Source organism: Cnephaeus nilssonii (assembly GCF_951640355.1).
Source record: "Cnephaeus nilssonii genome assembly, chromosome: 10".
In the NCBI taxonomy this organism is placed as follows: Eukaryota; Metazoa; Chordata; class Mammalia; order Chiroptera; family Vespertilionidae; genus Cnephaeus; species Cnephaeus nilssonii.
The window spans coordinates 41,293,471-41,304,273 of NC_137081.1; the positions used below are offsets into that span (position 1 = coordinate 41,293,471).

General features: G+C 37.2%; 2 pseudogenes across 2 annotated transcripts; one reads left to right on the plus strand and one right to left on the minus strand.

The window, feature by feature from the left end:
* The first annotated feature begins 976 nt into the window (after positions 1-976).
* Positions 977-2,504, plus strand: LOC307106210 (ribosome biogenesis protein BRX1 homolog; annotated as a pseudogene). The gene has a single exon. The product of its transcript is annotated as a ribosome biogenesis protein BRX1 homolog (transcript).
* Positions 2,505-5,718: 3,214 nt separating this feature from the next.
* On the minus strand, positions 5,719-6,491 carry LOC307106001 (small ribosomal subunit protein eS6-like; annotated as a pseudogene). Its single transcript has one exon. The product of its transcript is annotated as a small ribosomal subunit protein eS6-like (transcript).
* Positions 6,492-10,803: the final 4,312 nt, after the last annotated feature.

The window sequence follows — 10,803 nt, forward strand, 5'->3', positions numbered from 1 at the left end:
ATATTAGACGAACCTCTCTATATCATTTCCACTTGCTTCCAAAATTTATCTTTGCAAAGACCCATCACACCACCCCGTGGCAATGGGCAAGGAACCACCAGATTGGTGGTGTCACTCTTATATCCATCAGGGGCAAAGCAGGCACACAGCCCTTAGTTCATCCTAGCTGATCCTGTGTTGTGGCAGGCTGTTTCATGCTTGGGGCACATAAAAAAAAAAGAGAGAGACCCATCACACCAAGTCATGTCAGTCATCTTAGTTAATCTCTACTCAGATTCATGAAGCAAATAGGAAGGCACTAGCTATATGTCCCACACAAGTTCTGACACTGAATGGGAAAGGGAGTAAAAGAAGTACAAGAGTCCCTTTCATAGGAAACACAAGGAATTTAACTTAATTGGAAAGAAAAGGAAGTCACTAACCCATTGATTTGACACTTTGGACTCAGATATATGAACAGCTATTGTTTTTGATGGCCCTTTATTCTAGATCATCTCCTAAAAGAACAAAAGTTTCCTCTTCTGCTCATTTGAGAGCTACTGACCCCTAAAGGGCCTAACTATACCCACAGTCCCCCTCAGAGTTCAGTGAGTCTCCAATCTAAATTTCCCAATTCTTCAGTATGCTCATGGCTTCCACAAGAATTAGGATGGGAGTGGAATCTTGGGGGAATTGAAAGTGTCATTTCAAAGTCAGTATAGTTTTAATAGATTTTAGGGATGAACTTGGCACCTAACCACCGCATATAAGATTTCTATAGAAAAATATGAACATATGTCCCCCCAAAATACTCTGTGAACTCAATCTGGTGACATTCCTTGATTACCATGTAACCATGTTACAGTCTTTGCATTTCTTAAGAACTTTAACTTATAAACCTGGCCATTTTAGTATTTTCTCTATTTTTAACTCTCTCAGACTGAAGTACAGTATTATCACTATTTGGATAATAGGATATGGTTTCAGAACTTTCAGATCCTGACGCCAGTTCTGGACTTGAGCAAAGTAGTGCTTCTAGCCACTTCAGGGAAAACAAAGCTCTCTGGCAGGAGTCATTTAAGACTTTACAGCATTGTTTTTCTAAGTTCTAATCAGCATTGTTAATCTGAAATCTCCTGAAAATGCATCCCTCATTTGCTGAATGTAAGATGACCTGCTGTGGGACCTAGTGGCACTGGGCCATTTCATCCTAGACTTCTGTGATGAGTTTAGTTGTAGAGGAGGGATCATCAGAACCATTTTCTCCATTCCATCATGTCTGTCCAGTACAGGAGCTTGGGCAAACAGTTCATGATCCCAGTGGAAAGCAGAGTGTCCGAGTTTCCTAAAAAGAAACGTAAAATCCCTAACCCTCAGAGAGTTATCAGTTCATCTTATTGCTTTCTCCTCAGATTAAGAGTAATTTCAGTAACATGAGACCCCTGGGCATAGCACCTGCAGGAAGGGGAGAGAAGGTGAAGAGGAGAAAGAACGAAAAAGATGTCAGGCCTCTAGCTAAGCAGTGCCCCAAGGAGAGGAGGCCAAGGAAAAAGACAGAAATCGCATCCCAGGCCCCATTTGCAAGGGCAAGTGGAAAAATAAGGAACGGATTCTCATCTTTTCTTCCAGAAGAATAGATTTCAGAACAAGACATTTAATGCAAGACTTAATAATGTTGATGCCTCGTTCTAAAGCAAATACTAAAATGGATCATAAAGATAAGTTATTTGTGATTAATGAGGTTTGTGGAATGAAAAACTGCAATGTATCTATTTTGAAGCTAAGAAGAAACAAGATCTCTATATGTGGCTTTCAAATTCACCTCGTGGACCATCTGCTAAATTCCTAGTTCAAAATATTCATATCCTCACTGAACTAAAGACGACTGGAAACTATTTGAAAGGTTCTCGGCGCCTTTTGTCTTTTGCCACTGCTTTTGATGAATTACTACATTATGCTTCGTTAAAAGAACTCTTAATTCAGATCTTTAGTACACCACACTTCCATCCCAAAAGCCAACCATTTGTGGACCACGTGTTTACTTTCACTATTTGGATAATAGGATATGGTTTCAGAACTTTCAGATCATAAAAGAAGATGCTCTTGTAGAAACAGGACCTCATTTCATCTTAAATCTCATAAAGATTTTCCAGGGAAGTTTTGGAGGACCAACTTTATATGAAAATCCTCACTACCAGTCACCAAACATGCACTGGTGTGTCGTAAGATCCATCACAGCTGCAAAATACAAGGAGAAACAGCAAGTTAAAGTGGCGCAAAAACTGAGAAAGAAGGAACCAAAGACTATTCTTCCACATGATCCTACTGCAGATGCTTTTGTTACACCAGCTGAGGAAAAACCTATAGAAATACAGTGGGTAAAAACAGAGCCAAAAGTTTATTTGAAAGCAAGAAAGAAAAGGGTTTACAAAAGACAAGGAAAAATGAAGCAGAAGATGAACAGTGGAAATGCAAAATGAACCACTGGATAACTAATTTTTCAGTTATTTTGTACTTATTTTGTATTCAATGTATAAACACTTTCATTATTCAGGACTATCTTACATCTAATTAGTGTGGCATTTAAAAAAATAAAATCTTGTGGCTTCAGTAGTATCTGTTTTTCTAAATAAAATATTCCTAGAATTCAAAACAAATAATCAAACAAACAAAATAATAGCCATTTTTATTGCTAATGGTTTTCAAAGACTGGAGATTGTTTTACTTTGTTAAATTGGATAAGATTTATTAAATTAGCTTATAAGATAAGAGCTCATCTTAAGGTAAATTCCAACCTGGAAACAAGAATGGCTTAGAATAGATACCTTTTTCCAATCCATTCCAGTGGAAACCTTAGCCTGATTCCACCTCTGGAAGAAAAAAAAAAAAGGTCAGGGATGTGTATGGACTCAGTAAGGGAGGAGAAAGGGAAGCTGATAGTGACTCACAACAGTTTTTGGAATAAGGATTATGCTTCCACTCCCACAAGCCTGATGCCGAGAACTTCCACTTTGGAAGACGAGGCAGATCTTGACACGAAAGCAGGCTGAAGTAGTGACCCACCCTAGAAAAGAAGCTGAATTCATTGCTAGCTTCTAGACTGCACAGTTAAAAATGCAAGACAGCAATACACTGTGCCCAGTACACTCAAAGGCCTTAAAAGTGCACATACCTTTTGGTGAGCAATTTTAATTTTAGGACTATGCTTAGAAGTAATTAAGCATATATACAAAGATTGATTGAACTACTAGGCAGATCATCCAAGCTAGATTCATCATACAGAAATAATAAGAGCAACTTAAATATCCAACTATAAGAGTTTAGTCAAATACATCCATATACAGGATGGGGCAATAGTAGATTTCTAATTTTTCATATGAAAAATAATACAATAATTAATAAATACCAATACCGTTGTTTCGTGTATTCACAACTGTTAACCTACTTTTGCCCTACCCTGTATTATGTACCATTTATATTTAAAATAATGGTATAGACAAATATTTATTAATGTGATAAGATGTCTAAAAGTTATTAAGGACAAACACAGGTAACTAACCAATATGTACTCAATGATTCAGTTTTTGTAAAGTAAATGTGTGAATGTAAGTGTGGGTTTAAAAGCTCTTAAAGGGCTTCTGGTTCAAGGTGGTGGGCTAAGTAGATGTATTTCATCTTCTCTTGCTCTTCACATCTCACTAAAATGATTTTAAAACACACACTCTCACAAAGAACACAGTTTATAAAGGTGTAAAAAGAAACTCCTCCTGGTTTTACTCCCCAACCCAACTCTGGGTCTTGCTTCCATTTCTCCAAGTGGAAGAATGAGGAGGAATGAGACAGGAGGATGGGGAAAAGAGATTTTTTTCCCCCTTTTTATTTTATACATTCTGTACCATTTGAAAACCTTCATTAGTATGTATGTATTTTGGTAACTTTAAAAGTTATTGAAGGATAGATATAAATATGTTAATATAATAGCATCACATCATTTTGCCCTTAGTTTCACTAGGATACACCTAAACTTGGTAAGGGCAGAAGGCAAAAAAGAAAGAATAAGAGAAGAGAAGAGGGAAGGAGGCAAAGAGCAAAAGAGTACATTTTAAATGGAGTGCTGATTTCTGCCTTACCGTCCTTTCAACTAGCTTGAACTTTACCCAAAGTATATCCGAAAGAGGAGATGTGAATGCGACCCGTTTCAGGTCCCACGAGTTTTTCATACTTTAAGAGTCTGGTCATGCAGTATGTGATTCTAGTGTTAACAAATCCTTTTATTTGTGTTTGTTTACATTTAAACAACATGGCTTTTTAATGCAACTACTTCATTAGGTGCTCAATTGTGGAAGCAACAGTTTTATTCCAACACAGTGATTTAAGGTACTTTCAAGGGCAATTCTCATTCCTCCCTTCCTTAATTTAAACATTAATTCCCAAAACTATGGAAAGCTAGTGCAGATATTAGTAATCAGTGGTAGTACTAAGGTATGTTTTATTTTCTCCCCCTTTCTCTTTAGTCGTATTTTCTATTTGAATAATGAGGAAGTGTTCCTTTTATAATACAGAAAACTATATTTTAAATTTAACCATATCCATAGCTCTCATTCCACTTCACTTGGCCTGTGGGCACCCAATGGCTCATTCTCTTCCAAATGCAACAAGATTTCATGACTCAACTCTGTTTTTAGACTCATCTCATTTCCTCCTGCTGCCCCAAATAGAGCACTTTGTAATAATATCAGCCCAGCCAGCGGCCAGCATGGCTCAGTGGTTGTGTGTCGACCCTTGAACCAAGAGGTCACAGTTTGATTCCCGGTCAGGGTGCATCCCCAGGTTGTGAACCCCGGTTCATTTTTTTAAAAATAATATCAGAACACCATAGTTTTGTATCTTACAAAACTCACCCAATCCCAACCAGAGGGAAAGACGTGACAGGGGAGGTGGAAGAGGTTATAGGGGGGATAAAAGGTAATGGAAGGAGACTTAACTTGTAAACACACAATACACTATACAGATGATGTATTATAGAATTGTACATCTGGAACCTATATAATTTTATTAACCAAAGTCACCCCAATAAATTCAATTGAAAATTTAAAGTAAATAAAGAAATAAAGTTCTGCTGGGTCAAAAGGAAATCAAAACTAAAATAGAATATCTCTAAAGTAGCAATAACAAAAATACTAAAACTATAGGAAAATAAAACTTTACTTGCAAACAAAGGTACACCTTAAACACTTTAACTACTAGAATAGGAAGAAATTAATATGAAGTAGTTATGCATTCAAAGCAAAAGTTAGAAAAGGAAAAAAGCAAAATAAATTAACCTGAAAGAATAAAAGAATAAAAAAATCAGTAAACAATTAAAATCATAAAATTGATACAGCAAAAAAATAAGTAAAGCTTTTTCAAAGTTGTAAGGAAAAAACACACCTCATCAAATTCCAATTTGTGTCAGATGGTACTAATAACTAGTCCAATTGTTTTTCGTTTTCCTTATATAAAATGCTTTTTAAAATTTTAAGAAACTCAAATTTATATTCATCAGTAAGAAAAATATTTTCAGAATTTGAAATATACTGGGAAAATGACATTTGTAGCAGAAACATTAAGTGCACTGCTACTTTATTATATAAATTTTAAAAGTCATTAAAAAAACTGAAGATACCATAGAAAAGGAATTCACTGATGAATTATCCACGTTTCTTTTTTTTTTTTTTTTTTTTTGTTAGTTACAAAATCTCATTTTTGACTGGACTCAGAGATAGAGGCTCTCAGAGAGGACAGTCTACGTCTCTTCGCAATCTGTTCCTGCGTTTTTCTTTGGCCTCCTTCATTCTCTTAGCCAAAAGTTTAGCATGTTCTGCGGCCTCTTCCTTGTTTTACTTAGTATGTTGTTTCTTCAGAGCAATACGTCTGCGTTTGTGCCGAAGGACACGTGGAGTAACAAGACGCTGAACCTTGGGTGCTTTAGTTCTAGTTTCTTACCTTCTTTGTGTAGAGGCTTTTTCACAACATATTTGTGGACATCATCTCCTTTAGAGAGACTGAAAAGTTTGCAGATTCTGCTGGCTCTTTTGGGCCCCAGGCGATGAGGCACAGTGGTATCAGTGAGACCAGGAATATCTTCCTCCCTCTTTTTCAATGACCAAGTTGAGAACACTGAGATTGGCATCCACAATGCAACAACCCGAACAGATTTGCATTTTCTCTCTCCAGTTCTCCTGGGTCTGTAACAGCAGTGCCCCTTACTCAGCAGCAGGCGGACTCGGCCATGGGTCAAGACACCCTGCTTCATGGGGAAACCTTGTTTGTCGTTCCCACCACTGATTCGACCACATAACCCTTCCATTCTTCACCCAGAGCGTCAGCAGCAACTTCTGTGGCCATACACTTCTCATAAAAGGTACGAAGTTTGCGTTCATTGTCCACTTCAATGAGTTTCTGGCAGCCGGTGGCTTTAAAGAAATGTTGAGCTTCATCCTGAAGCAGCTGACAGCCTCCGAGGCGCCACGAAAAAGAGCTTATCCACTGCAAACCTGAAGGATGAGGATTGGGCTGTCTCCAAAGAATAATTTTGAAATCCTGAAAGGACAAGCAAGCAACCATTTATCTCTGGCATGTGGGATAAGCAAATCCTTTAGCAACTTTAGAAGTTAGAGAGTAAGATGCAGCTGAACGCTGCCTGGGGTCCAACCCTGTGGAAATCTGTCCCAGGTGGTCACCTGACCAAGTTTTAGGGTTAATGGTTAATGGTTCTGATCTGTAGAGAGTGACACTCCAAGACTGCATGTGCTCTATGGAGGATGGATGCATGGATAGATACCTCATTACAAGGGATCCAGTTTTCATACCTTATTATGTGATGAAGGATAATTTAATTTCCTGGGCTCCTTTATTTTTATAGACTTAAAATGGGAATCCTACTCTTTGTTTATTCTGCAAATGAGAGACTCCCTATGGGTGTGTAATGCTGGGGTTCTAAAGTATAAGAATAAGCTTTAAAATATTTATTAAGAAAAAAGGATAGAACACGCTATGTACAGCAGAGTGGTTGGGCCTTTAAGTGTGGGAAGCAGACAAGCAGTTCTCGATAAGCCCAAGTGGGAAGCCTGGGAAAATCTTCATGTTCCCCTTCAGCATTTTGCACCTTTGTTTACTAGTTAAATTAATGCCTTGGCAACAAGAATTGCATTTTTCTTGCATGGAATCCATCTCTAAGAAAACACACACCTGGAGGCTGTCAACAACAATTTGCTAGCCAAGCTAGAGTGAACCCACTGACAGGGTTGGCATGGATCAGCCTTAATCCTTCCTCAGGGCGCTGAAAAGCAAAGGGCAAAGAAGAGTACCTATCAGGGATGTTCAAGTGCATCCCCTTCTGCCTGACCATTCACAGCCTCCCCTGTCCTCTGAAATTAGGACTGCTGAACCATATTTGGGAAAATCTCAAACAGCAACAAGTCAGATATCAGTTCTGGAAATCTTTCTTGAGACAAAGGTCTTTTTTCTTAGCTCCACTAAGATGCCTGACAACACCTCAACCTGGGTCTCTTTGTTCATCACCTCCAAGATCTTGGACTTGCTGCTAAAACACTTATCCAACACTCAACTGCATCCCCAAACTTACCATCACTTTTCTAGGATATTCTGTCCATTGCACCATTTTACCCAGAACGTTTAGGTATCTAATATTTTCTTCCAGACTGTGCTCAGCAACTCTAATGCCATTCTAACAATTATTCCCATGCCCACCCCCACCAGCCTGCTGAGTTGGGCCTATCCTAGAACTTAACACCACCCTCACCCACTCCACCCTATCCCACCATCTTCACTGGGCCAGGGCCCTCTAGCAGAAGGCCAAAGTGTAACCCCAACTAGTCTGACCTATCTTTTTTGGCCCTTGATTACATATGATAGATCTTGGACATGTCCCTTAGAGTCTACAATGTTTGATAATAAAAGAGATTGTGACGGTGTATTTTCTGCTCCTCCTGCTTTTGTTGTTGTTGTTGTTGTTGTTGTTGTTGTTGTTGATATTCTTTTGTTGTGATTATTTATTTAACTTAACATAATATTTTCGAGGTTTTTCTGTATTCTAGCATTTATCAGAATTCTATTCCTTTTTTTTTCTTCCTGCTTTTTAATTCCTCCTTATTTCCCTACTTCTGAGAAGGGCACTGATAGGGAGGTACCAAATTGATCTGGAGAGGATGAACTAAGTGTGCTTAGATCATGGAGCTTGGCCTCAATGGAGAGGAATTGGAATCCTCACCTATCAGTCCAACCATGATGTCTAATTTTAAGCTTTAAATGTCTAAAATAAGAACTGCTATAAAAGACCAACCTTCTTGTGAAAATGAAATCAAATGAAGTAAAATATATGAAAGCACTTAGCCAGCTATAAACTACTTAAAACAAATAAACCATGTCAACAATCATTGTAGTGATTCTCTGCTAAGGCAAACAACCAAGACCTTGAGTGGAAAAGTTAGTGCATCTCCCATCTCCTGCCTTCTTCTTCCTGGCCCCACCCCTAATGTCCCAATGCTGTCTTCTATCAGATCCAAATCTCACACTCCTTTTCCCTCCCCTGATTATTTCCTCACATCCTTCATTACCAGTGGAAACTTCTCAACTAGTTCTTGATCTCATTATCAGATTATAGAATTCACGATAAGGCATGAATAAGGATTAATTCTTCTGGAATACATTTACATTTTAAAATAGTGTGTTAATCAGAAGAATTTTCTGTAGGGAAAAATGGGAAGCTTATTTTTCAGAGTTTAAGGTGATATCTATGATAGTCAGCAGACATGTATTCATATTTTTACCAAAATATATGTACAGAAATATTCATAGGCACAATATTTATAATAGCCCAAAACCAGAAATAATCTAAATGCCCATCAACAGTAGAATAGATAAATTATAATCTATTCACATAATGGAATACTACACAGCAATGAGAATGAATGAACTAAAACTTTATGCAACAACATGGATGAATCTCACAAACAGCATGATGAATAAAGGAAGCCAGGCACAAATGAGTATACACGATAAGAATCCATGGATAGAAAATTCAGTAAAAATCAGAAAAAATGAATCTTTGATGTTAGAAATCAGGATAGTGTTTACCTATTTGGTGGGGAGGTAAGGAAGTGACTAGGAAGGAAGCACAAGGACAACTTCTGGGTTGGTAATAATGTGTTCCATGATCTGAGGACTGGTTACATAAGTGTATTGATTCTGTGAAAATTCATTGAGCTATAAACCTATGTATGCATGCAAGCTTTCCTTAAATTAAAACATGCATTTTTAATTTAGTATGCATGCATGTTATATTTAAATTTAAGTATGTATGTATATTGTACTTAAATTAAAAGTTTACTTAAAAATTAGCAACACAGCCCTGGCCTGTGTGGCTCAATAGGTTGAGCATTGTCCCATGCACCAAAAGATTGCTGGTTCGATTCCAGGTCAGGGCACATTCCTGGGTTGCAGGCTTGATCCCCAGCAGGGGGCGTGCAGAAGGCAGCTGATCTACGTTCAACTCTCATATCAATGTTTCATTTTCTCTCACCCTCTCCCTTCCTCTCTCTCTAAAAAAAAAAAAAAAATCAATTAAAAAAGTTAGCCACACATGTTTACTGTAGAAAATTCAGAATATAGGAAGTATAGAGTATTAAAGAAAAACTTTCATAAAAGGTAAAATTATGACTCATTTAAATAGCAAATGAAAACATATCAAAGATTTTTTTAACTCATTAATTAATGAGGGAACCAGTAAGATGTTATAGCCAGTTCAAATGGATTTGGTTTATGGAGATTTATATTATCTACCAGACAAAATTCATGTATATGTATTAATGGGAATCATTTATATAGCTATGGACAGGAAACTGTCCATTACTATCCATTTTCTTTTTATTTTGTTTTATTTATTTTTAATACATTTTTATAGATTTCAGAGAGAAAGAGAGAGGGAGAGAGAGATAGAAATATCAATGATGAGAGAGAATTATTGATTGGCTGCTTCCTGCGGGCTCCCTACTAAGGATCGAGCCTCCAACCAGGCAAGTGTCCTTAACCGGAATTGAGCCCGGGATCCTTCAGTCCGCAGGCCAATGCTCTATTCACTGAGCTAAACCAGCTAGGGCTATCCATTTTCTATATGTTAACTTTTTTCTCTATGAAGTTGTAAAATAGTCTAATCAAAAACAGTGAAAGGAGAAATACCAGAATGGATAAACTAAATTTTACCCACAATTTTAAAGACTTTCTTATACTAGAATAAAATCAAAACAACCCATAATCCTTTTATTTAGGCATCACCTACATATACACATTTGTGTCATATTTTTAATAGCATGTGAGAATTGTCTCATCTCTATAGAAAAAAAAAGTTTCTATTTTTCTTCTCTACAGACGCTCATTGAAGGCAAAACACTCAACTGTTTCCATATTGAGTACAGATTTTTCTTTTTTGTTCCAGAAAGCATTTGTTCACATTCCTAATTATTTCCTTAGCATACTTTCTTAGAAAGGAAAGTAATGGATCAAAATATATGACTATTCCAAGACTTAATACATATTGCCAAATATTATAAGAATTACTTAAGAGTATATAGTGGAGTTGGTTGAAGAGAGGAAGGAACAACTTTTCTAGGCCACTTGCATACTCCAGATATTACTCCTATGCATCAGACTTCAGGAGTAAAATGTGTGTTTACAGTCTTGCAAGTACCCCCTATCTGCCACCTTCTTCTCCTTTACTTTTGGACTTCACCAGGATTGAGTAAAAACTCAGTCATTGAATAAGAA